At 44.6% G+C, this 24,653-nt stretch overlaps 1 pseudogene; it reads right to left on the bottom strand.

Moving 5' to 3' along the window:
- Positions 1–11,418: 11,418 nt before the first annotated feature.
- LOC127488786 (ferritin heavy chain pseudogene) lies at positions 11,419–22,194 on the bottom strand (annotated as a pseudogene).
- Between the last annotated feature and the right edge of the window lie 2,459 nt (positions 22,195–24,653).

Genomic DNA, 24,653 nt, shown 5'->3' with positions numbered 1-24,653 from the left:
CTTAAGGGTATTTTTATAGTTTTTAAATAGCAGTTTGTTTTATTTCTAAGTACTTATATGCCTTGCTAGTGTGAATGTTCTCTCTCATTGGTTTCTCTCGTTTTGTGTATGTTCTCATTGGTTAGTTCTCATTTAAAGAAATGTTTTTGGTTTCTTCATGTTGAGCTTGAATCAATCTACCTCGTACAATAACCTTACCAGTTTGACTATTTTCCTGGTTTCCTGGGTTTTCTCATACTCTTGTGTGACTGGGCCCACTGGCATCAGTAACCATTACGGCATCCTGCCGTGTTCCTGGCAAGGGTGGAGATGCTCCCAGAGTTGAACCCTCGAGAATGATGTCCTTCAGCAAGTTAAGAAGAGTCTTTGATTCCCAGTTTGCCAAGAACTTTGATCATGGATTAGTGCTGAGTTTTGCTGAATGCCTTTTCTGGATCTATTTAAATCATATGGTGTTTTTCCTTCAATCTGTTAATGTAGTGAATTAATTAGATTAATATACTTTCTAATGTTATCCTGAGATAAACCCTGCATAGTCATGATGATTTTTTAAATTCAACACTGGATTTAATGGGCTAATGATTTAATTAGAATTTTTTGCATCTGTGTTCTTTTCTTTTTATTAATATTTCATTTATTTTATTTCAAAGGCAGAGTTATAGAGAGAGGGAGAGCCAGATCTTCCATCCAATGAAGCCAGGAACTTCATCCAGGCCTCCCAAGTGGATGGCAGGGGATCAGGTACCTGAGCCACCCTCTGCTGCTTTCCCATGCCAATTAGTAGAGAGTTGGATCAGAACTGGAGCCGCCAGGACTCGAACTGGCACTCACATGGGTTGCCAGTGTCACAGACAGCAGTTTTACCTGCTACACCACAACATAGGCTCCTGTATTTGTGTTTTTAAATTGGACTTGAATTTTCTTTTTTTAAAAGATTTATTTATTTGTTTATTTGAAAGTTAGAGTTGCACAGAGAGAGAAGGAGAGGCAGAGAGAGAGAGGCAGAAAGAGAGAGAGAGAGAGGTCTTCCATTTGCTGGCTCACTCCCCAATTGGTCACAACAGCCAGAGCTGTGCCAATCCTTAGCCAGGGGCCAGGAGCTTCTTCCGGGTCTCCCATATGGGTGCAGGGGCTCAAGGACTTGGGCCATCTTCCACTGCTTTCCCAGGCAACAGCAGAGAGCTGTATCAGAAGTGGAGCAGCTGGGACTCAAACTGGTGCCCATATGGGATGCCAGCACGGCAGGCAACAGCTCTACCCACTATGCCCTAGCGACAGCCCCTGAATTTTCTTTTGTTGTACTCTCTTTATCCAGTTTTGGTATCAAGGTATATACTAGCTTCAGAAAAACAAGTTGAGTAACCGTTTCTATTTTTTTTTTTTTCCTGAAACAATTTGTATGACCCCAGGGTTATCTCTTTTTTGGGAAACTGGGCCACAAAACTGTCTAGGCCTGGTAGCCTCTGCATGGTGGGTGGGGGAGGGAAGACAGCTTCAACTATCTTAACTATTCAGTTTTTTTTTTTTTAATTTTTAAAGCTTTTATGACATTTTAGCATTTGGAGAGAAACTTTTACAGCAAGAGTAGAAAGGCAGATTTGGAATCATGCATTTGAGCAAGTGGAGGAGCCTAACAGGAAGTGGGCCTTCGGGGCAGTCCATTCTGGATCCAGAGCTGGCTGAGGGAGTGGCGGGCCGCTGTCCTGCCTTAACTATTCAGTTTGTTTTATTAATCTGTTCTGTTTTTCATTGCTGTTGGATCCATTTTAGTAATTCATGTTTTTCTGGGAAATTATCCATTCTGCTAAGTTTTCAAGTTTATTGGCACAGAACTGGCGGGAGTACTCTTTCATCCCTTGTCTGAACACAGGGAGCAGGGTCCCCTGTTCTAACACAGGGAACTGGATGCTTACAGAAGTGTTGAAAGTGCTGCAAGAGTGAGCTGCAGAACGAGTCCCAGAACACTCAAGAACTGACCGTCCAGGGAGCTGCCACTGAGGACACCATCAGGAAAGTAGAGAACCAGACAACGCCATCAAGACAACTGAGGTCAAGGACACACTGCCATGGCGACGACTCAACCTGCCTCGACTCTGACCAGCTGTGACTGGAGGTGACTGCTGAGCCAGCTGCTGCCTCGGCCACAGACACCCTCCAACACCCTCAACCCGGATGCAGGACTGAGATCCACAACCTTGTTTGGAAGCAAAAGTCAATGGCAGCTGTGGGATTAGCGCCACTGCTTCCCTTCTGCCAAACAAGCCTCATGCAAGTGCTGCTAATAACAAACACCCAACACTTATCCAGAAATCTAGCTGAAACTCTGTTTCAGGCATCCTAGTCTCCGTGGTCAGGAAGACATCCTCAGAGAAGCTGGAAACAACAACCAAGTGCCAGTCAACCCCATGTAATACACGTCCTCGTGACTTCCAAACACCCCCACTGCACACACAGCTGCGTGCATCCCATAGTCCTGCTATGAGTACTGTGCATCTCGCCTCCTCCCCTTCTCTCAATCCATTCTGCCAGGAATCTATTTTGTCTTTTGAAAAACCTGCTTTTGGAGCTGGCATTGTGGTGTACCAGGTTAAGTCACCAGTAAATGGCAATCCCAAATAGGCACTGGTTCATGTCCTGGCTGCTCCACTTCTGATCCCTGCTCCACTTCTGATTCCCTGCTGAAGTACCTTGGAAAGCAGTGGAAGATGGCCTAGGTGCTGGGGCCCCTGCACCCACATGGGAGACCCAGAAGAAGATCCTGGCTCCTGGCTTCGGATCAGCCCAGCTCCAGCTGGGGAGTTAACCATAACTGGTCATTTGGGAGTTAACCGATAGATGGATGATTCTCTCTGCCTCTGCCTCTCCTTTACTGTAATTCTGCTTTACAAATAAAATGAAAAAAAAATTTTTTTTAAGATTTATTTATGGGGCCGGCGCTGTGGTGCAGCGGGTTAAAGCCCTGGCCTCAGTGCCAGCATCCCAGTTTGAGTCCCAGCTGCTCCATTTCCGATCCAGCTCTCTTCTATGGCCTGGGAAAGCAGAAGAAGATGGCACAAGTCCTTGGGCCCCTGCACCCACGTGGGAGACCTGGAAGAAGCTTCTGCTCCTGACTTCGGATCAACTCAGCTCTAGCTGTTGCAGCCAATTGGGGAGTGAACCAGCAGATGGAAGATCTCTCTGTCTCTACCTCTCTGTAACTCTTTCAAATAAATAAAAATTTTAAAAAAATTTATTTATTTGAAAGTCAGAATTACAAAGAGGGGTCAGGAAGAGGATGAGAGCCAGGACTTTCACTTTATTGTTGGTTCTTAATTTTATGGCACTGTGATGAGAAATACTCTATATGATATAATTTCTTTAGCATTTGTGATTAACTCTTAAAGACATTTCTGTGTGCTTGACAAGAATTCATATTTTATGTTTGTTGAATGCATGCTTATAAATAATCTACTTGACCAAGCTTATTACCTCATATGTTCAAATTATTGATATCATTATTTTAATCTGTTAGATCTTTTTGAATTAAAAATGTTTTCCATGGGGGCCGGCACTGTGGCATAGCGGGTAAAGCTGCTGCCTGCAGTGCCAGCATCCCATATGGGTGCCAGTTCGAGTCCTAGCTGCTCCGCTTCCTATCCAGCTCTCTGCAATGGCCTGGGAAAGCAGTAGAGGATGGCCCAAGTTCTTGGGCCTCTGCAACCATATGGGAAGACCTGGAAGAATCTCCTGGCTTTGGATTGGCATGGCTCCGGCCATGTTGCGGCCAACTGGGGAGCGAAACAGTGGATGGAAGACCTCTCTCCCTCTCTCTTCCTCTCCTTCTCTGTGTAACTCTGACTTTCAAATAAATAAATAACTTTAAAAAAAAAAATGTTCTCCAAATCTTTTAAAATAGTTAATACATTCATATAGTTAAAAAAATTTTTCAGGGGCTGGTTTTTTTTTTTTTTTCTTTTTTAAGATTTATTTATTTGAAAGACAGAGAGTCACAGGGAGAAAGAGAGAGAGAGAAAGACTCCCATCTTTCCATCTGCTGGTTCACTCTCCAGATGGCAGCAACGACTGGACCTTAGCCAATCCGAAACCAGGAACCAGGAGCTTCTTGTGGGTCTCCCACGCAGGTGCAGGGCCCCAAGGACTTGGGCCATCTTCTACTGCTTTCCCAGGCTATAGCAGAGAGCTGGATGGGAAGTTGTGCAGCCAGGACTTGAACTGGCACCCATATGGGATGCTGGCACTGCAGGCGGAGGCTTTACGTGCTACACCACAGCACCAGCCCCAGGGTACTGGTATTTAGCACAGTAATTAAGACGCCACTGGGCTGCCTGTAACTTCTATCAGTTGGATTCAAGTCCCAGTTCCACTTGCAGTTCCAGCTTCCTGCAACAGATGAAGGCTCAGGCTCTTGGATCCTGCCACCGCATGGGAGACCTGACTTCAGCTTGGCCCATCCGTGGCTACTGCAGGCATTTTGGGAGTGAATCCTGTCTCTATATCTTCGCTATTCAAATAATGAAAATAAATACATAGATATTGTCTAAATTTTTGGAAATTATATAGTGAAAAGGTTTGCCTCCCCACCACCATCTCCCACCCACCTGGAGCAGCTCACATCCAGGAAACCTCCTATATTACTCTTTTCATTACCTGAACTAAAATCCCGGAGAAGAACTTCTTTGGGAAAGAAAGGGTTTATGTCAGCTCCCAGTTTGGAGATTACAGTTCAGAACCAGGTGGCCGACAGTCCAGTGTCTGTGGAGGCCGGTCATGGTGGATGTGCGGGTCTGATCACATGGTGATCCAGGAAGCAGAGAGGTCCTAGGCTGAACGTGAACTCAAATAATAATTATTTCAGGAGAATCTCTTTCTGAGGGCATGCCCCAAATGGCCTAACCACCTCCCACCAGACTCACCTCCTGGTCCCTACTCTTAACCAATGAACCATTAACATCAAGATATCGGGATTTAAACATTTGCATGAGTTTTGGGGAGACAAATCCTACTCAATCCATACACTTCCTAAATTTTTATCTGTCCACTGAATGCAAATGTAATAAAATCTATCCATCCTGTATAAAATTTATTTGATTGTATCATAACTGGCATTTGCCTTCTGCACTTCCAAATCTCCTAAGTGTATATACTCACTGCTGCCATTATATTAAGCTTGCAATGATGCAATCGCATAACTAATCCAATTAAATGTTTACACTCCACCTATAACTCTTGGTGGGCTTTTCTATTTAGTCAAATAGAAATCTATATATATTTATTCTCATTTCCCTGCCATGCAAAAGGTGGAATACTATACATGTTAATGGGCACCATTAGCTTTCTTCACTCAATAACATTTTTTGGAGATCTGGCCATATTATGATAACAGCTTTTTCATTTGTTTTTATGGGTACCTAGTATTCCATTGTTGGATGTATAATAAGCTATTTAATCTTCTCTATTATAAAGCAGTGCACAACAAATAACTTTCTACATACATCAATTCACACTTGTGGGTATATCTGTGGGATAAATTCTCAGAAGTGATATTGCTTGGTCAAAGGATATATGCATTTGTAATTCTGACAAAAATTGAAGAGTCTATAAAATTGAACCAGTCTATACTCCCACCCTGTTTCTCCCAAAGCTTCATGCAAAGGGTGTATTTTAAACTTTTGAATTTTTGACAATTTGATAGATGAAAAATGCTATCTCAGTCTATATTTAATTTCCATTTCACTTATTCTGAATTTTTGGCATATTTTCAAGTATTTAAGGGAATTAGTATTTTCTATGTGAACTGTCCCTTCATACCTCTTGCTCATTTTTCTGTTTGATTATTATCAATTACTATGAGGCCTTATAAATAGTAGAGGGACTGGATGTTAAGTTGCAAGTATCTCGGGTTTTTAGTTTTTCACTCAGCTTTTGACTTGCTTGGCTAATGATGGCTTCTTTCTTTTCCTTTGCTATGCAGAACTTTCTATTCAAAGTTGTAAGTGTCCCTTTATGCCATGGTTATGAAGGAATTCTGTTTCCTTCTAAAATCTTTATAGGTTTATGCTGTACTTTTAACTGTAACCTTTAGCCATTTGGAATTTCTGTAGTGCATGTTTTGTGGCAAAAAGCCATTCCACTCCCCCACCCTCACCCCCAGATGGCTTCCTGTTTCAGGATACCTTTGAATAGTTTATTTTTTTTCCACGGATTTGAGATTGTCCTTTTAACTCTTAAATATCTTATATACTTAGGATTTTTAGAGGCTGGGGCTGTGGCATAGTAGGCTAAGCCTCCTCCTACAGTGCCAGCATCACATATGGGCACCAGTTTGTGTCCTGGCTGCTCCACTTCTAATCCAGCTCCCTGCTAATGAACTTGGGAAAGCAGAAGATGGCTAAGTGCTTGGGCCCCTGCACCCACGTGGGAGACCCAGAAGAAGCTCCTGGCTTTTGGCTTCAGATCAGCTTAGCTCTGGCCTGTGTAGCCATTTGGGGAGTGAACCAGTGGATGGAGGACCTTTCTCTCTCTCCCTCTGACTAAAACTCTACCTCTCAAATAAATAAATATTTTTTAAAAGATTTTATTTATTTATTTGAAAGTGAGAGTTACACAGAGAGAGAAGTAAAGGCAGAGAGAGAGAGAGAGAGAGAGAGAGAGAGAGAGAGAGAGAGAGAAGAGGTCTTCCATCCACTGATTCACTCTCCAACTGGTCTCAACAGCTGGAGCTGTGCCAATCTGAAGCCAAGAGCCAGGAGCTTCTTCCAGGTCTCCCACATGGGTGCAGGGGCCCAAGAACTTGGACCATTCTCTACTGCTTTCCCAGGCCACAGCAAAGAGTGGGATCAGAAGAGGAGCAGCCAGGACTCAAACCAATGCCCATATGGGATGCTGGCACTGCAGATGGCAGCTTTACCCACTATGCCACAATGCTGGTCCCAATAAATAAAACCTTTTAAAAAAAATTAAAGAGGGCTGGTGCCGTGGCTCACTTGGCTAATCCTCTGCCTGTGGCGCTGGCACCCCGGGTTCTAGTCCCAGTTGGGGCACCGGGTACTAGTCGCGGTTGCTCCTCTTCCAGTCCAGCTCTCTGCTGTGGCCTGAGAGGGCAGTGGAGGATGGCCCAAGTGCTTGGGCCCTGTGCCTGCATGGGAGACCAGGAGGAAGCACCTGGTTCCTGGCTTTGGATCGGTACAATGCCAGCAGTAGCGGCCATTAGGGGTGTGAACCAATGGAGGGAAGACCTTTCTCTCTGTCTCTCTATAACTCTCTCTTTCTGTCTCTCTCACTGTCTAACTCTGCCTGTCAAAAAATTTTTTAAAAAATTTAAAAAATTAAAGATTTTAAAAAATTTTTCTACTCCACTTTATGATTTGTGTTGACTCATTCATCAGTACTCCACAGTTTTCACTTTTGAGAGTCTGTGTGTTCTAAGATCTTTAGTGCTAATTCCCCTTCACTGATCTACAGTTTCAATTTCCCTCCTTGTTCCTGTTTATTTTCTCTTATGAATATTAGAATTAGTATGTAAGTACTAAAGAAGTTCTAAAGAAGCAAGCATTTTTCTTGCTCCTCCATTCCATGCATTTCAACTACTTGTGCTAAGAAACCTGTTATTCTGATTGTCATTCCTTTGTAGATAATGTCTTTCCCCCTTAATAACTTTTTTTATTATTATTATTTTTATTTTTTGACAGGCAGAGTGGACAGTGAGAGAGAGAGACAGAGAGAAAGGTCTTCTTTTGCCGTTGGTTCACCCTCCAATGGCCGCCGCGCCCAGTGCACTGCGGCCGGCACACCGCGCTGATCCGATGGCAGGAGCCAGGTGCTTATCCTGGTCTCCCATGGGTTGCAGGGCCCAAGTACTTGGGCCATCCTCCACTGCACTTCCCTGGCCACAGCAGAGAGCTGGCCTGGAAGAGGGGCAACCGGGACAGAATCCGGTGCCCCGACTGGGACTAGAACCCGGTGTGCCGGTGCCGCAAGGTGGAGGATTAGCCTATTGAGCCGCGGAGCCGGCCCCCCCTTAATAACTTTTAAGATTATTCTCTTTATTCCTAATGTTTCATCATTTCACTGCAAAGTTATAAATGCAGTTTTGTTTTTTTTGTCATCTGCCTCGGCATTCAGCATTACAACCTGATAATTTGTGTCATTTCCCTTCCTTGGAAAGTACGAAGTGATTCTGTCTTCCAGTATTGCCGTCTTTTCTTTTCATATTATTCCCCTCTGGGGATGCTAGCTCATGGGCTAAAGCTTCTCAAGCTGTCCTCCACTCCCTTAACTGATTGACTGACTTTCTGCTCTGGACTTTTTTTTTTTTTTTTTTTTACAGGCAGTTAGTCAGAGAGAGAAACTGAGAGAAAGGTCTTCCTTTTCCGTTGGTTCACCCCCCAATGGCTGCTGCGGCCAGCGCACCACGCCGATCTGAAGGCAGGAGCCAGGTGCTTATCCTGGTCTCCCATGTGGGTGCAGGGCCCAAGCACTTGGGCCATCCTCCACTGCACTCCCGGGCCACAGCAGAGAGCTGGACAGGAAGAGGGGCAACCAGGACAGAATCCAGCGCCCTGACCTGGACTAGAACCTGGCGTGCCGGCGCAGCAGGCGGAGGATTAGCCTAGTGAGCTGTGGCATCGGCCTGCTCTGTACTCTTAAGACTACTCCTCAGTCTATCTTCCAAATTACAAAGTCTCTCTTTAAGTCTGGCCAACTTAGCAGTAACTTTTTTTCACATCTAGCTGTTCTTATTTCATTGTTCCCTGATCTTAACTTCACTGATACCAGTCTCTGTTATATGAGGAGTCTTCAAAAAGTTCACGGAAAGAGTGTATTACCAAAAAAAAAAAAAAAAAAGCAGCAACAATTTCAAACTTTTGTTGCACTAAAATAAATCTGTGTTGCCTTTTTATATCTGAACAGAAATTACAAAGACAGGGCATCAGTCTGAAAAGGGTCCCTATCAAAGAACTATGAATTCTGCTAAAATGGAAGTGAGAACAAACATCAAATTGATGGTGAAGACTGAGTGGAAGAATGGTGAAATCCCTGATGCTTTACGAGATGTTTAGGGGACAATGCACCACAGGAAGCAGCGGTTTACAAACAGACAACTTGTTATAAGAAGAAACTAGATGATGGCAAAGATGAAGCCCATGGTGGTAAGCCATCCACAGTGAATTATGGGGGGAAAGTCAACCTTGTCTGTATCCTAACAGAAGAGGACTAACAATTAGCAGCAGAAACAATAGCCAACACTATAGACATAGTGATTGATTCAGCTTGTACAATTCTAACTGAAAAATTAAAGTGAAGTAAATTTCTACTCAATGTGTGTCCTCAGATCAGCTGCAGAAAAGAGCAGTTTTCAACAGAAATTTGAAATGAGCGGGACAAAGACACTGCAGCATTTCTTCAGAGAACTGTAATAGGAGATGAAGCATGACTTAACCAATACAACTCTGAAGACAATGCACAATCAAAGCAATGGCTACCAAGATGTGGAACTGGTCCAGTTACAGTAAAAGAGGACTAGTCAAATGTAAAAGTCATGGTAACAGCTTTTAGGGATGCTCAAGACATTTGGCTTGTTGATTTTCTGGAAGGCCAAAGAAAATGACACCTGCTTATTAGAACAGTGTTTTGAAAAAGTTAATCAAAGCTTTAGCGGAAAAACAATCAGGAGGGGCCAGTGCTATAGCATAGTGGGTAAACCTGTGGCGCTGGCATCCCATATGGGCTCTGGTTGAAGTCTTGGCTGCTCCAGTTTTTTTTTTTTTTTTTAACCTGACAGGTAGAGTTATAGACAGTGAGAGAGAGACAGAAAGGTCTTCCTTCCATTGGTTTACCCCGCAGCGGTGCTGCGCCGATCCAAAGCCAGGAGCCAGGAGCTTCTTCCTGTTCTCCCATGCGGGTGCAGGGGACCAAGCATTTGGGCCATCCTCCACAGTCCTCCTGAATTGAAGACTTCTTTATAGTTAAAACATCAAAAAAAAATCTATGTTTTTAAAAATAAACATGGAGTAAATTAACATTACCTATCTTCACCCTATTGTACAATATAAACCCAGGAATTCTTACTCCTATCTAGCTATAACATAGTATCTGTCAATCAATCTTTCCCAGTCTTTGCCTTCATATTTTCCACCTCACATTAGAAGGTGGCCCAAGTACCTGGGCCCTCGTACCGATGTGCGAGACTCAAAAGAAGTTCCTGGATGAGCTCAGCTCTGGCTGTTGTGGCCATTTGGGGAAATGAACCAGCAGATGGGAGATCTTTTCTGTCTCTCCCTCTCTGTAACTCTGCCTTTCAACTAAATAAAAAAGGAAGAAAGGAAGGAAGGGAGGAGGGGAGGAAAGGAGGAAAGGAGGGAAGGAGGGAGGAGGAAGGGAGGAAGGGAGGAAGGGAGGAAGGGAGGAAGGGAGGAAGGGAGGAAGGGAGGAAGGGAGAGAGAACCAGGGAAGCTTCCCCAGAGTCCCTCTCCTCCACAATGCTCCTGCTCATTCCTCTCATCAACATGGGCCATCTCATTAGTCTCAGTGGAAAACCATTAGGCATTACAGCCCAATTTGGTTCTAACTTCCATTTGTTTCCTGATATTAAAAAAATCTTCAAAGGGCACCCTTTATCTACAGTTAATGAGGTAAAAAGCCTGCCCTGACACAACCCTAGGATCCTCAGTTCCTTACTGATGGTGTAAACGGCTGGAATTAAAATGTCTCAAGCCTGAGGAGGTTATGTTGAGAAATAATGTCTATCTTTTTTACTTTTATTTTCTAATTCCATGTTCCATTTTCCCACAAACTTTTTGAAGTTCCCTCATTAAAAATTTTGAACATTTTTTTAAAAGTCTTTTGAGCTGGCTTTTTATTTCTATTTCTTGATATAAATTCTCCTATTCATTACCTTAATAACACAATGTAGGGTGAGATTTTAAGGGCCAGACTTCCTCAAGTGTTCAGTAACTTATGTCAGAGGGCTGATCTGGGGAATTTTTAACTTGCTTGTGCCTTTTCCTGTAAAATGTCTCCTCTGAAGCTGTGAACCAGCCTGTGCAGGTGCTAGGGCCTCTCCTCCAGCTCCGTCTGGCCGCAGGGCAATGCCAACATCCCATTTGGGTGCCAGTTCAAGTTCCAGCTGCCCCACTTACAATCCAACTCCTTGCTAATGGGCCTGGGAAAGCATCAGAGGATGGCCCAAGTGCTATCGCCCCTGCACCCATGTGGGAGACCAAGATGAAGTTCCTAGATCCTGGCGTGGCCCAGCCCTGGCCATTGCAGTCATTTGGGAGTGAACCAGGGGATGAAAGATCTCTCCTTCTAACTCTTTATTTATATATAAATATATACAGTCTTTATATATATAAATATATATAATTTTATATATACAAAAATTATATATATATATAAAATTATACAGGTAGAGTTATAGACAGTGAAAGAGAGTGAGAGCGAGAGAGAGAGAAAGGTCTTCCTTCCATTGGTTCACCCCCCAAATGGCCACTACAGCCGTTGCGCTGTGGCCCGCGCGCTGCACCGATCTGAAGCCAGGAGCCAGGAGCTTCTTCCTGGCCTCCCATGCGGGTGTGGGGCCCAAGCACTCGGGCCATGCTCCACTGCTCTCCCGGGCCACAGCAGAGAGCTGGACTGGAAGAGGAGCAACCAGAACTAGAACCCGGCACCCATATGGGATGCTGGCACCACAGGCGGAGGATTAACCAAGTGAACCACGGCACCGGCCCCTCCTTCTAACTCTTCTAAATAAGTAAATACATCTTTAAAAAATGTATATTTTTAAAAGATTTGGAGTTATTGCTGCATAACTTAGTCCAAAATGACTGATACAAACTACGAGCTATCAAATCTAACTACATTTTTATCATATATCATTTCTAGCTGTTTAATGTATAATAGAAAATTATTTACTGTGCTTTTCCTTGTTATTGTTGTAACATACTACATCAATTTTAAACATTTTGTGTGAAAATATGAGTGGCATTAAGTACATTCACAATGTTGTATAACTATGTCCACTATACATTTCTAGAACTTTCCCCAACAGTCCAAATAAACTCTGTACCCATCACACAGTAATGCCCCACCCCCCTCAACATAAGTGGAATCATACAATATTTACCTTTGCAACTAAAATATCCTCTTGGGGGCCAGTGTTCTGGTGCAGCAAGTTAAGCCACCGCTTACGATGCCGACATCCCATACTGGAGTGCTGGTTTATATCTTGGCTGCTCCACTTCTTTTCTTGGGGGGATACCAAATTTCTTAAAGGAATGGTACAAATAAAGTATGCAAGTGGATATTTTGGTACAACGTATAGAAAAGGTAAAGGTAGCCCCAACATGCACGCACGGCCTCAGTGCACAGCCAGGGAAACTGCACCCTGGCTATGGAGACGTTAGCCTAAGGCTTTAAGCTCTCATTATCACTGTGTCCCAGGGTGTGCCTGTGTGAGATGCTCTGCTGTGCCAGATGCAGGGGCTCCCATCTTGCACCAGTTGGTTACGTGGTCACCCAATTCTTTGATGGGCTTCCCCCGCTCACTCAGGTAATGAGTCTCAATGAAGTCACACAAATGCGGGTCATTTTTGTCAGCGGCCAATTTGTACAGTTCCAGTAATGACTCACACTGTTTTCCAAGTGCAACGCACACTCCATTGCATTTCGCCCGCTTTTCCAGTCATCACAGTCTGATTTCCTGATGTCCTAAAGGCAGATGCGGACCCTCACGGGTTCTGCAGCTTCATCGGTTTCTCAGCGTGTTCCCTCTGCTGAGACTTGTGGAGAAAGTATTTGGCAAAGTTCTTCAAGGCATATCATCACGATCAAAGTAGTAAGACACAGATACAAGCAGCGTAGAGCTCCAGGTTGGTCTGGCTGCTGATGGCGGCCTCCAAGTCCTGGTGCACCTGAGAAGGGGACATGGTCGTCATGGCAAGTGGGTGAGAGGTGGCAAGGGCCTGGGGCGGTCCGAGGGCTGGCTCTGAGTGGCCGGCTGGGGCGGGGGTCGAGCACCGGTTCAGTCCAAGTAGTGTTGAACCAGGCAACCTCAGTGACCGGCTGCTCTACTTTCTGATCCAGCTTCCTGCAAGTGTGTCTGGGAAGGTAGCAAAAGACAGCCCAGGGACCTGGGCCCCTCCCTATCACCCACGTGGAAGGCCAGGATGGAGTTCCTGGCTCCTTGCTTTGGCTTGACCCAGGCCTGGCTGTTGTGGCCAGTTGGGGAGTGAACCAGAGGATAGAAGCTCTCTTGTTCTCTCTCTCTCTTCCTCTCTCTCTCATTCTGCCCTTCATGAACAAATCTTTTTTTTTTTTTTTTTTGGACAGGCAGAGTGGACAGTGAGAGAGAGAGAGAGAGAAAGGTCTTCCTTTGCCGTTGGTTCACCCTCCAATGGCCGCCGCAGCCAGTGCGCTGCGGCCGGCGCACTGCGCTGATCCGATGGCAGGAGCCAGGTACTTATCCTGGTCTCCCATGGGGTGCAGGGCCCAAGCACTTGGGCCATCCTCCACTGCACTCCCTGGCCACAGCAGAGAGCTGGCCTGGAAGAGGGGTAACCGGGACAGAATCCGGCGCCCCGACCGGGACTAGAACCCGGTGTGCCGGCGCCGCTAGGCGGAGGATTAGCCTAGTGAGCCGCGGCGCCGGCCATGAACAAATCTTTTTAAAAACTCCTTTCAGGGACTGGTACTTGCACTAGCCGTTAAGATGCTGGCTAAGACACTGTACCCCGTGTGGAGATACCCAGCCTGATCACTGGGCTCTGGCTCCTGACTCCAGCGTCCTGCTGATGCAGATGCTGAGGCAGGGTGATGGCTCAATAAGTGGTTCCCTGGCACTCCTGTGGGAGACCTGGTTTGAGGCCTTGGCCCAGCCATGGCCGTTACAGGCATTCGGGGAGTGAACTGGCAGATGGAAGTCCTCCCCGCAAAGGAATTTCTAAGTATCTACAGAATTTTCTTTGACATTTGGTTTATTTGACTTAGCATGTTTTGAAGGTTCACCCATGTTGTAGCAAGTATCAGAATTCTATTCCCTTTAAAGGTCAAATAATGTTCCATCAAATGTGTGACCCACATTTTGTTTATTCATCTGTTGATAGACATGAGGGCTGTTTCCATATTTCTGCTAATGTCACCTTTGCTTTCTTGATCTATAAGTAGCTGAAAAAGATCTAGAATTATACAACCAACTGCTTGTGTTGGATTCTATTTAGAATAATGAAAACATTTACTCTTCATTACATATATTACTATAGTATTTAAACTTGCTATATTAACTTTATGCAATGTTAAGAACTAATTAAGTATTTTAAAAATAAATGTTTCCTGGGGCAAGCATTTGGTGTTACAATTAAGCTGCCACTTGGGACTCTCACATCCCACTATCTAAGTGCCTGAGATAAAGACCAGAACTTAGCTTCTGACTCCAACTTCCCACTAATGCACACCTTGGGAGGTAGTAGTGATGGTTCAAATGGTTGGGTTCCTGCCACCCATGTGGGAGACCTGGACTGAGTTCCTGGTTCAGCCATCGTAGACATCAGGATACTGAACCAGCAGATGGGAGAACTCTGTTTCTTTCTCTGTGCCTTGTAAATAGATTAAGGAAAAAAGAAATGTATCTTGGGAACAAGCATTTAGCTTAGTGGTAAAGACATTCACCCCGGGCTGGCGCCGTGGCTCTCTTGGTTAATCCTCCGCCTGCGATGCTGGCATCCCATATGGGTGCCGGGTTTTATTCCCGGTTGCTCCTCTTCCAGTCCAGCTCTCTGCTGTGGCCTGGGAGTGCAGTAGAGGATGGCCTAAGTGTTTGGGCCCCTGCACGGGAGACCAGGAGGAAGCACCTGGCTCCTGGCTTCAGATCGGTGCAGTACCAGCCATAGTGGCCATTTGGGAGGTGAACCAACGGAAGGAAGACCTTTCTCTCTGTCTCTCTCTCTGTCTATAACTCTGTCCAAAAAAAAAAAAAAAAAAAAAAAAAGACATTCACCCCCACATCAGAGTACTGGGTTTTATTCTTGGTTCTGGCTCCTGATTCCAGCTTCCTGCCAATGTAGACCCTGGGTGGCAGAGGTGACAGCTCAACTAATTGGGTTCCTGCCATTCACATGGGAGTCCTGGATTGAATTCCCAATTCCCAACTTAGGCCCTGGTCTAATCCCAACCATTGTTGGCATTTAGGGACTAGACTAGCAGATAGGAGCTTGATCTTTAACTGCCTCTTTCTGTCTCTCCAAAATAAACAAAAAAATGCTTCCTCTTGATCAGAGGTAGGATGCACAAATAATGAATCACTGCAATATGTGAGGTTTTTTACATTATAATTAAACATATGCACTATAAGGGCTGGTGTTGTGGTGTAACAGGTTAAGCCACTGCCTGCAGTATTACCATCCCATATGGGTATCCGTCTGAGTCCAGGCTGTTCCACTTCCAATCCAGCTCCTTGCTAATGTGCTGGAAAAGCATCAGAGGGTGGCCCAGGTTCTTGGGCCCTTGCACCTCTGTGGGAGACCCAGATAAAATTCATGGTTCCTGGCTTCGGCCTGGCCAAGCCCTGGCCATTGCGGCCATTTGGGAAGTGAACCAGCAAATGGAAGATCTCTCTCTCTCTGTTAACTCTGTCTTTCAAATAAATAAATCTAAAACAAATACATACCATAAACTTTACCATCTTAACCATTTTTAAGTATGCATATAAATGTGGATTTTTTAATTACTGGAGAAAGTTTAGGCTGGCTCTACTAGTAGTCAGTAAGTCACAGAATTTCCATAAATGAAAAAGCTACTAAAAAATTAAGATTGTGCCATGGGAAGCTGTATATGACTAAAGGAGACGTCTGTACATAATACTTTTTCCTCCTTTAATTCTCCTAGTCCTTTGTATCAAACTTTATGGTTCATAAAGACCAATGATTTTTTTTAAAGATTTATTTATTTGAAAGGCAGAGAGAGAGAGAGAGAGAGACAGACAGACAGACACCATTCTCTGGTTCAGTCCCCAAATGGCCAGGAGCCACCAGCTTCATCCAGGCCTCCCACCTGGGTGCAGAGGTCCAAGGCCTTGGGCCATCTTCTACTGCTTTCCCAGGTGCATTAGCAGGGAGCTGGATAGGAAGTAGAGCAGCCGACACTTGAACCAGCACCCATATGGGATTCTGGCATTGCAGGCAGAGGTTTAACCTTCTATACCACAGTGCCAGCCCCCAAAACTAATGATCACTAGTAATAACAGTCCTTTTTGAATAAGCTGAAGCTTATCACATGAGCCTATTTGGAGATTCAGTGTGGTTAAGGATGTACTCGATTTCAGCTACATCATTTGCTACCTGCCTAGAACTGCTCTTGTTTTTTTAACTGAAACTGCTCCTGTGATTTTTAGCTGTCAAACTGTGTAACAGCTGTCCTTACAGGCCCCCTGGGAGTTCTCACCTGCTATTTCCCAGGTGGTTAGAACACAGTTCAAATGGCACTTAATGTCCTTGCAAAAGGCCACACTCACGGAATGGAAACTTTGAATCAAAGCTCCCAAAATCAGAGCAGGAAAGCCTGGCCTTTGGCAATCAGCTACTCAATACAACATGAACCATCAGCCTTCAGATTAAAGTAAGATCACTGTGCGTTCTGGACCCGTTAGACGTAGTTTCCACAGAATAAAATAACTGTCCACGGTAGACAAACAGCAGCAGTGAGGAGACCTCAGGTCACATGCAACAACAGGGTTAAGTCCCAGAACTGATTTCAAGGCCAGTACTACTGCAGGAGAGCCATGGTTGCTGGCTCATCTGGTAATCTGCAACCAGGATTACTGTTCCACCAGGGGGTCACCTACATAAAACAAGGATCCTCAGTTAGAAGAAACCTAGGCTTGGATTCCAGCTGAGCCTCAGGGAACATTACACAGGCCCTGAGACAGATAGTTGCTTTATCTGAAAGAAGCGGTTAACAATACCCAGCTCATAGGATTACCACAAATACTGAGCAGCATCCCTTAGTTACTCAATCTGGGTCGTATAGGGCCAGTACTCAGAGTGCCCACAGGGACAAATCACCCTGACCTTGCCAACAAGAGGTCAGTTTAGACAGTTTGGCAATCAAAAACAAAAAACAAACAAACAAACAAAACCAGAATAGGCCAATTCTTTAAATCTCTAAGTTATATTCCTCACCCAGACCCACTCTTGTTCAAATGTAAGTTTTAAGAAACATACTGATGTGTTTTATGACAATGGTTTGCCCATCAAAGAAAAAGAATTCCACGGGAGTGAAAAACAAATCATGAATTAGGACAATCTGATCTTGTTTTTGGAGGGGGGTAAAATCACCATCTTGATACGCAGACATTAAAAAGAGAGCACAGAAGGAAATATGCCAAATATTAAAAATGGTGATCTGAGTTTATGTGTTCACTTGACAAGCATGTATTAAGCCACAGTTATGTGCTGGCCTCCATGCTAGGTGGGGAGACTAGAGCAGTTAATGTGAGTTTGCTATTCTCGTAAACTCCTAAGCACAGTACAGCAGTGATGATAATAAAGGAAGATGGATGGGATAAGAGACTATCTAATGCATCTAATCTAGTATAGGAGCCAACGAGACCTCCAAAAAAGGAACATTTAAACCAACACCTGAAGAATAATGGGAGGGGCTGGTGCTGTGGCAGAGTAGATTAGGCATCCACCTGCGGTGCCAGCATCCCATTTGGGTACAGGTTCAAGTCCCAGCTGCTCCATTTCCGATCCAGCTCTCTACTGTGGCCTGGGAAAGCAGTGGAGGATCAAGTCCTTGGCCTCTGCACCCATGTGGGAGACCCAAAGAAACTCCTGGCTCCTGGCCGGCTGTGGCCATTTGGGGAGTGAACCAGTGGATGGAAGACCGCCCCCCTTCACTCTGCCTTTCAAATAAATAAATAAATCTTAAAAACAAAAACAAAGAAAGAATAATGGGAATCTGCTAAACATTAGGATGGGCCTGTGAAGCTGTTAAGTTCCAGATGGTTTTAATTTACTTTTTCCTTAATGAACACAATGCTTTAAATCATTATTTTTCTGTTGGTGATAACTTTTTTTAAAAGATTTATTGATTTATTTGAAAGAGTTACAGAGAGAGAAGGAAAGGTAGAGAGAGAGAGAGATCTTCCATTGCTGGTTCACTCCCCAATTGGCTGCAACAGCTGGAGCTGTGCTGATCTGAAGCTAGGAGCCAGGAGCTTCTTCTGGGTCTCCCACATGGGTGCAGGGACCCCAAAGAGTTGGGCCATCTTCTACTGCTTTCTCAGGCCATAGCAGAGAGCTGGATCAGAAGGGGGGCAGCTGGGACACCAACCAGCATCCATATGGGCTGCTGACACTGCAGGCGATAGCTTTACCTGCTATGCCACAGCATCAGCCCTCCAATGATAACTTTTTTAAAAAAAGTGTTTATTTGCTTATTTTTCACTTGAAAGGCAGAGTGACAGAGGAAGAGAGAAAGACATTTTCCATCTACTATTTCACTTCCCAAAAGACTGCAACAGCTGGGGTTGAGTCAAGACGAAGCCAGGAGCCAAGTCTCCAAGTAGGAGGACCCAAGTACTTGAGCCATTCCCTGCTGCCACCCAGGCACATCAGCAGGAAAATGGATTGGAAGCTAAGGCAGGACTTGATCCCAGCTCTCAGGATGTAACTGTCCCAAAATGGCACCTTAATTTGCTGTGCCACAACGTCTGCTCCCTGGTAATATCTGCTTAATTCAGGGCAGAAAATGGTTTCTGATCATACTAGAGATTGTAGTCAATTTCCCAGTGTTTACCTGGGGCCAGATGTGGGCTGGGAGATGAAAACGAGGAAGAGTCTAAATAGTCAAGAATCTTGACATTGGAAAGAATCTCAGAAAGCAACAAATTCTCAGTCAAAAAACAGACCCCGTAGCAGGCGTTTGGCACAGAAGTTAAGATGTTACTTGAATGGCCATATCAGAGTGCCCGGGTTTGAATCCCAACTCCACTCCTGATTCCAGCTTCGTGCTAACGCACCCCTGGGAAGCAGCAGGTGATGGCTCAAGTACTTAGATCCCTGCCACCTACATAGGAGACCCAGATTGAGTTCTAGGTTCCTGGATTTCCTGGCTCATGGCTCCAGCCTGGTCCAGCCCTGGCTGTTACAGCCATTTGGGGAAGACATGGAAGATGTCTCTTCCTATATCTCACTGCTACTCGGCCTTTCATGCCACAGCCACATCCACTTAGGAAGCCACCACCTGCAGCCTCAGCCCCAGGAGGGACTTCTGCAAAGCCCCTACAGGCTCCTGGTTGCTGAATCCAATGCGCAGTTTTCAGTCTTCACCTTTCTCTCCAAGCTGGACCCCTTTCCTCGACTGGTCCCATGTGGTGGTCTCCAGGGGCCAACCTAGGCTACTTCCTGTACTCCATCACTCGCTCAGGGAAATTTTTCATACGCTTTTCAAATGAGCTCCTTCTGCTTCTATCTACAAGCCAACAGCTCCCCAATCCTAACTGTTGGGTGACTCTAGATGGGACCTCTCCCCAAGCCTCCAGGCACAGAGCCTCCTGCCTGCAGGTTACTTCCATTTGGATACTGTCCAAGATCCCCAAATCCTTATGTCTAAACCAGAACTCTTCCCACCAGAGGTTGCTGTCTCTTGCCACCGGCTCCTGAATCCACTCTCATCGACTCCCCCTACCTGGATGATGACCACAATAGCTTCCTAACTGACCCCACAGTCCCCAGTCTCTTCTTCCTTAAGTACAAACCCTCCCATTTCACTCCCAGCTTTGAGGCCTTCGATAGCTCTGAAACTACAGGATAAAGCCTAGCTCCTTGGGGGGCTCATGGGGACCTCCCCTAATCTGGACCTTGCCTACCCATAGGCACCCCTCCCTTGCCTGTCTGTGTACCCACTCAGCCCAGTGTGACTGCCCAAACAAGCCACTTCCTCTTGCTTTGGTGAGCCCTGTAAGTGCTGTGCATCCTTAAAGCTCTGTCTCCCTGAAGGCTTCGTGAACTGATGAGCTGATTGAGACTGACCTCTGGGCTCTCACAGCAGCTTTCATAACCTCTGTGCCCTGCCTAGCTCTCTCTAATGTTTTATTACTGCCTCTTCCCTCTCCCCACCAGGAGCTGCTTATGCACAGGGAGTGTCTTCTGCACGCGTGGCAAGGCCCTGGCACAGAGGGAAATGAGGCAAGAGACAGGAAACAAACCAAGTGATGACAGGAACTTGTTAGGATGACTGGGAAGTGTTTGCCTGTATTTTCTTTCCTGCTTTCTATATTGTCTAGCACGTGGATTATACAATTTGTGTACATTTTAAAAAGGAACTTGTTTTTAAAATGTGCCCAATCTCTCCAGGCTAGCTCCCATAAAGGAACCTGCTAAGTTAAAATCGCCCTTGAGTTCCTCTCTCCCCAGAACCCCAAGGCTCCTCACAAGACCCCCACCACCTTGAGCTCCACACATTTTTAGAACTTGGCAAGGAAAAAAGGCTGACTTCGACATTTCGGCAGACAGAAGGACCCCCCCCCACCACCAACACACACAAATTCCTTGGCCTTGAAAAGGTTACATTTTGCTTGCAGCTAAGTGCCAAAACCCATTTTTGGCCAAACATTCATCAGAGACTAATCACAAGGGAAGAGAGACTTTAACAGACTTGGCCTAAGATCCATCAAAGATAGAGATGACTATGATATCTGTCGCCTTGAGACAACAATGAAAGATGAGGGAGGATAACTCAAAATTCTTTTTTTTTAAACAAAAACATTAATTTTCTTCTTAAGTAACCAACATCTCAACCACACCAGCTTGCATGTCTTTTAAATCTGTGATTGAGTAATCCCAACAATATAAGTCTGACATTTGTCATTATTTGTCCTTAAAAGAAAACAAGCCCAATTAGTTCCAAAAATAAAATACAAAGAAAAACTCTGATGAAAAACAAATCCCGTAGCTTAGAAATCATCACTCTGATTAATAGCACATAAGTGTTACCTGACCGATGCACTTCTACCTTAAACACAATTATTGCACATTTCTTGGGATTTCCCACTGGGTTTTTAGTTTGTGCCCAGATCTTTAATAGCAGTTAATCAAAGGGGACCTTGCCTCTCATGTCAATCAGGGAGACCCTGGGGGGAAGTGTCAGGACCTGGCTCAACAGCTACACTGGAAGGCACTTGGCTCTCTGAACTCAGAAGTCCCAGCGTCCACTCCTGAAGGGCTGGTTTTCACTCTCCAGCCTGGGGACAGGGCCTCTGCCTGCAGGAAACCCTGCCTGGCACACCGGCCTGCTTCTGGGGGATGCATCCACTATGCTGTTGGCAATGCAAGACAAGGCACCTCTGGGCAGTGGGGTGGAAACACCACCCACAGTGAGGGTCCCAGGAGACAGTGGCTCTGTGTCAGGGCCACTGTAGTGTAAGAAGGTCAAAGCTGGAATCATCGCCGGCGCCGCGGCTCACTAGGCTAATCCTCCGCCTTGTGGCGCCGGCACACCGGGTTCTAGTCCCGGTCGGGGCGCCAGATTCTGTCCCGGTTGCCCCTCTTCCAGGCCAGCTCTCTGCTGTGGCCAGGGAGTGCAGTGGAGGATGGCCCAAGTGCTTGGGCCCTGCACCCCATGGGAGACCAGGATAAGTACCTGGCTCCTGCCATTGGATCAGCGCGGTGTGCCAGCTGCAGCGCGCTGGCCGCGGCGGCCATTGGAGGGTGAACCAACGGCAAAAGGAAGACCTTTCTCTCTCTCTCTCTCTCTCTGTCCACTCTGCCTGTCAAAAAATAAAAATAAAAAAAAAAATCTGGAATCACTCCCTCCAGGAAGTGGGGATAGTAGGTGTGTGGGGTGTGGACAGGGATGGGAAGAGAACGACTAGGGATGAAGGGAGCAGTGGGGAGGGTCATGTGGCCTTTGTACTAGAATCAAAAGGGTCTAGCAGAAATGTCTGTCACTGAGAATATAAATGCAAGCAAGCAGCAGCTCTCAGAAGGTGCTGTTCTAAGACTGCTGGTCCCACTCCATGTATGTTGGGTGCCCGAGGTACAGACGACCATCCCCCGCATGCTGAGTTCATGCAGATCCCTTATGCCCTTACCACAGAGAAGAGGAGTTAAAGGGAGGGGAAAAATACAAAGCAGGTCAGAGGAGGGTCACACGATCACTGCACGGCCACAGAATGCACAGAAATGCCTCCAGAGCCAGGAGACGCCGTTGTGTTCCATCCACCAGCAGTTTATTGCAAAGGGAAGTTTTGGTTGCAAACAAAAGGGAAGTTAAGTCCCCCGAATGGACTGCACTAATTAATAGAGTCAGCTCAACAGATAGTAACATACATGGAGTATCGGTTGTGGGTGGCCCAAAGTCAAAATTTATTAGCTAACCAAATATTCAGGCTATACAGTATTTTTTGATGTGCATACAACATATTTATATCATAACAAAGTTAACTTTTTATAAAATACTATTTCCTTAAGGACTGAATATGCTTAAAAAGCTTTAGCCACAAATTAATAAAATGCTTGATACACATTTTCAGGAACTATTAAAGACTGGACATAAATACATAAATAACATGACCTGGTAAGAAAAGCTATGAGCCAAATGACTTATACTTTACTAATCTCATATTAAAGCAGAAAACAAAATTATGTCACATAAATTGAGCAATTTTAAGAACCTTTTTATTAGAAGATAAAAGCTATGTCCACTTAAGCCATCATTCCCAGAAGAGCTACCCAACAATCTAGTCCCTTAAATTCCAAGCTTTAATACCATCTTTATTGTCCAAATGACCTTCCCTGCGGGTTGACACAGTACATCTGGTCCTTCCGTGACATATGCAGTGGCCATTAATGATGACAATTAGCAGTAATTATTTATACACACAGGAACTAGTGGAAAGACCTCACATACATGAATCATTACTGCCATTGAGAACAGGGTCAATGGGACAACAGTTCCAACCAATAACATGTTTGATCTGTTCCATGTCTTGCTCTCTTTGGCAATAAAGGTAGACACCACATTTTTTTTTTCTGAAACATTTTTCATGTTGAAAATACTTTTTATCCAGGTTCAGACTGTTAGTAATAAGGAGACATTTCATCTCTTTTACTTACATGGACTTTAACAGGTCCACATTTACCAGGTGCACAGAAAGAATAACAGGAAAGACCATTTGACCACAGATGGGCGGCAAGACAGAAGTGCTCTATTTTAAGGCAAATATCTTTATCACATGCATACATAGCAATTTACCCATTGATGAACTTTATCGGATGACAGTACCAAACAAGAAACTGAGGTATAACTTTATTCAATATAAATACAAGTGTCACTGAGCATAAAGACATTCTCAACATACTTAACACATTTTACGCATAACTACATAGAGAACTCTTCTCAAAGTTCTGATGGCCAGAAATCTCCCAAGATTCTAAATTCTAGAAAAAATACTAGATATTAAATACTCTAATACCTTTGCAATAAGGCTCTCTACATAAGGCTATCTTTAATTTAAGGCTACTTCATCTTAGTATCTGAAAAATAGCAAAAATATGCACCAAGATTCAAGCTATTCTGAAGTAAAGAGAAAGGTCTTGGTCTTCCAAGGGGCAGTGAGGTGATCAGTTTATTGATTAAAATTAAATGTGAGGAGCTGGCATTATAGTGCAGTAGGTTAAGCCACCACCTGCAACACCAGCATTCCCTATGCGAGTGCTGATTCGAGTCCTACCTGCTCTGCTTCCAATCCAGCTCCCTGCTAATGTGCCTGGGAAAGTGGCAGATGGTGACCCATCTGCTTGAGCCCCTGCTACCCACGTGGGAGAACTGAATGGGGTTCCGGGCTCTTGGCTTCTGCCTGGCTCAACCCTGACTATTGTGGCCATTTGGGGAATAAACCATGGATGGAGGATCTCTCCCCACTTCCCCCTCACCCCCACTATCTCCCTCTGCCTTTCAAAAAGTAAAAAATCTTAAAACAAAAAATTAAACGAGCCAAAAAAATTAAATCACATCAAATAAAAAATTTTCCTGTCATTTTTTAACGTAAAACTGATTAAATGGTTGCATGTATAAGGTACCTTTTCATGCAAAATAGACATACATTTACTTTTATATAAATAACTTAAATAGAATATAATCCACAATGTGGTATTCATAATATACTTTTAAAATCTACACTGTGTGACATTTACAAAAGTAGATCTAGTATTAACTTTCAAGTTAGAAATGGCCTAACAGTTTCTTTGGAGATTTCCAGTCAATGGCTTTCTAAAATGAAGGGCACAAATCCAAGTCACAGGCCATTTGGTGTATTAACGTGCAAGTCATCAGTTTTGGGCCCTGAAAGTGAAAAATGATTGATATAACAAAGTAGAAGAAGTACATCTCAGATTTCTGTTATGGACCAATGACTTACAATGTCTAAGTAGTCTTAATTATTTAATAGTGTGATGCAATGACTTTCAGTGAGAAAAACCAATTACTAACTGTATTCATGTTCAAAATGTTTTCCTTAAAATGAAAATAGTATTCATTATGCCCAAACACTCAGGTAATGTAATGACAAGGTAGATTTTGTTTGTTTGACAATCACTGCACTAATTTCCTCTCCCAAACTCTCAGTGGCATTAAGAGGGGAAAAAAAAATTCCAATT

This window comes from Oryctolagus cuniculus, chromosome 2 (genome assembly GCF_964237555.1).
Source record: "Oryctolagus cuniculus chromosome 2, mOryCun1.1, whole genome shotgun sequence".
Lineage (NCBI taxonomy): Eukaryota > Metazoa > Chordata > Mammalia > Lagomorpha > Leporidae > Oryctolagus > Oryctolagus cuniculus.
Note: the sequence above shows the minus strand (reverse complement) of the source record. Positions and strands in the feature narration are given on the sequence as shown.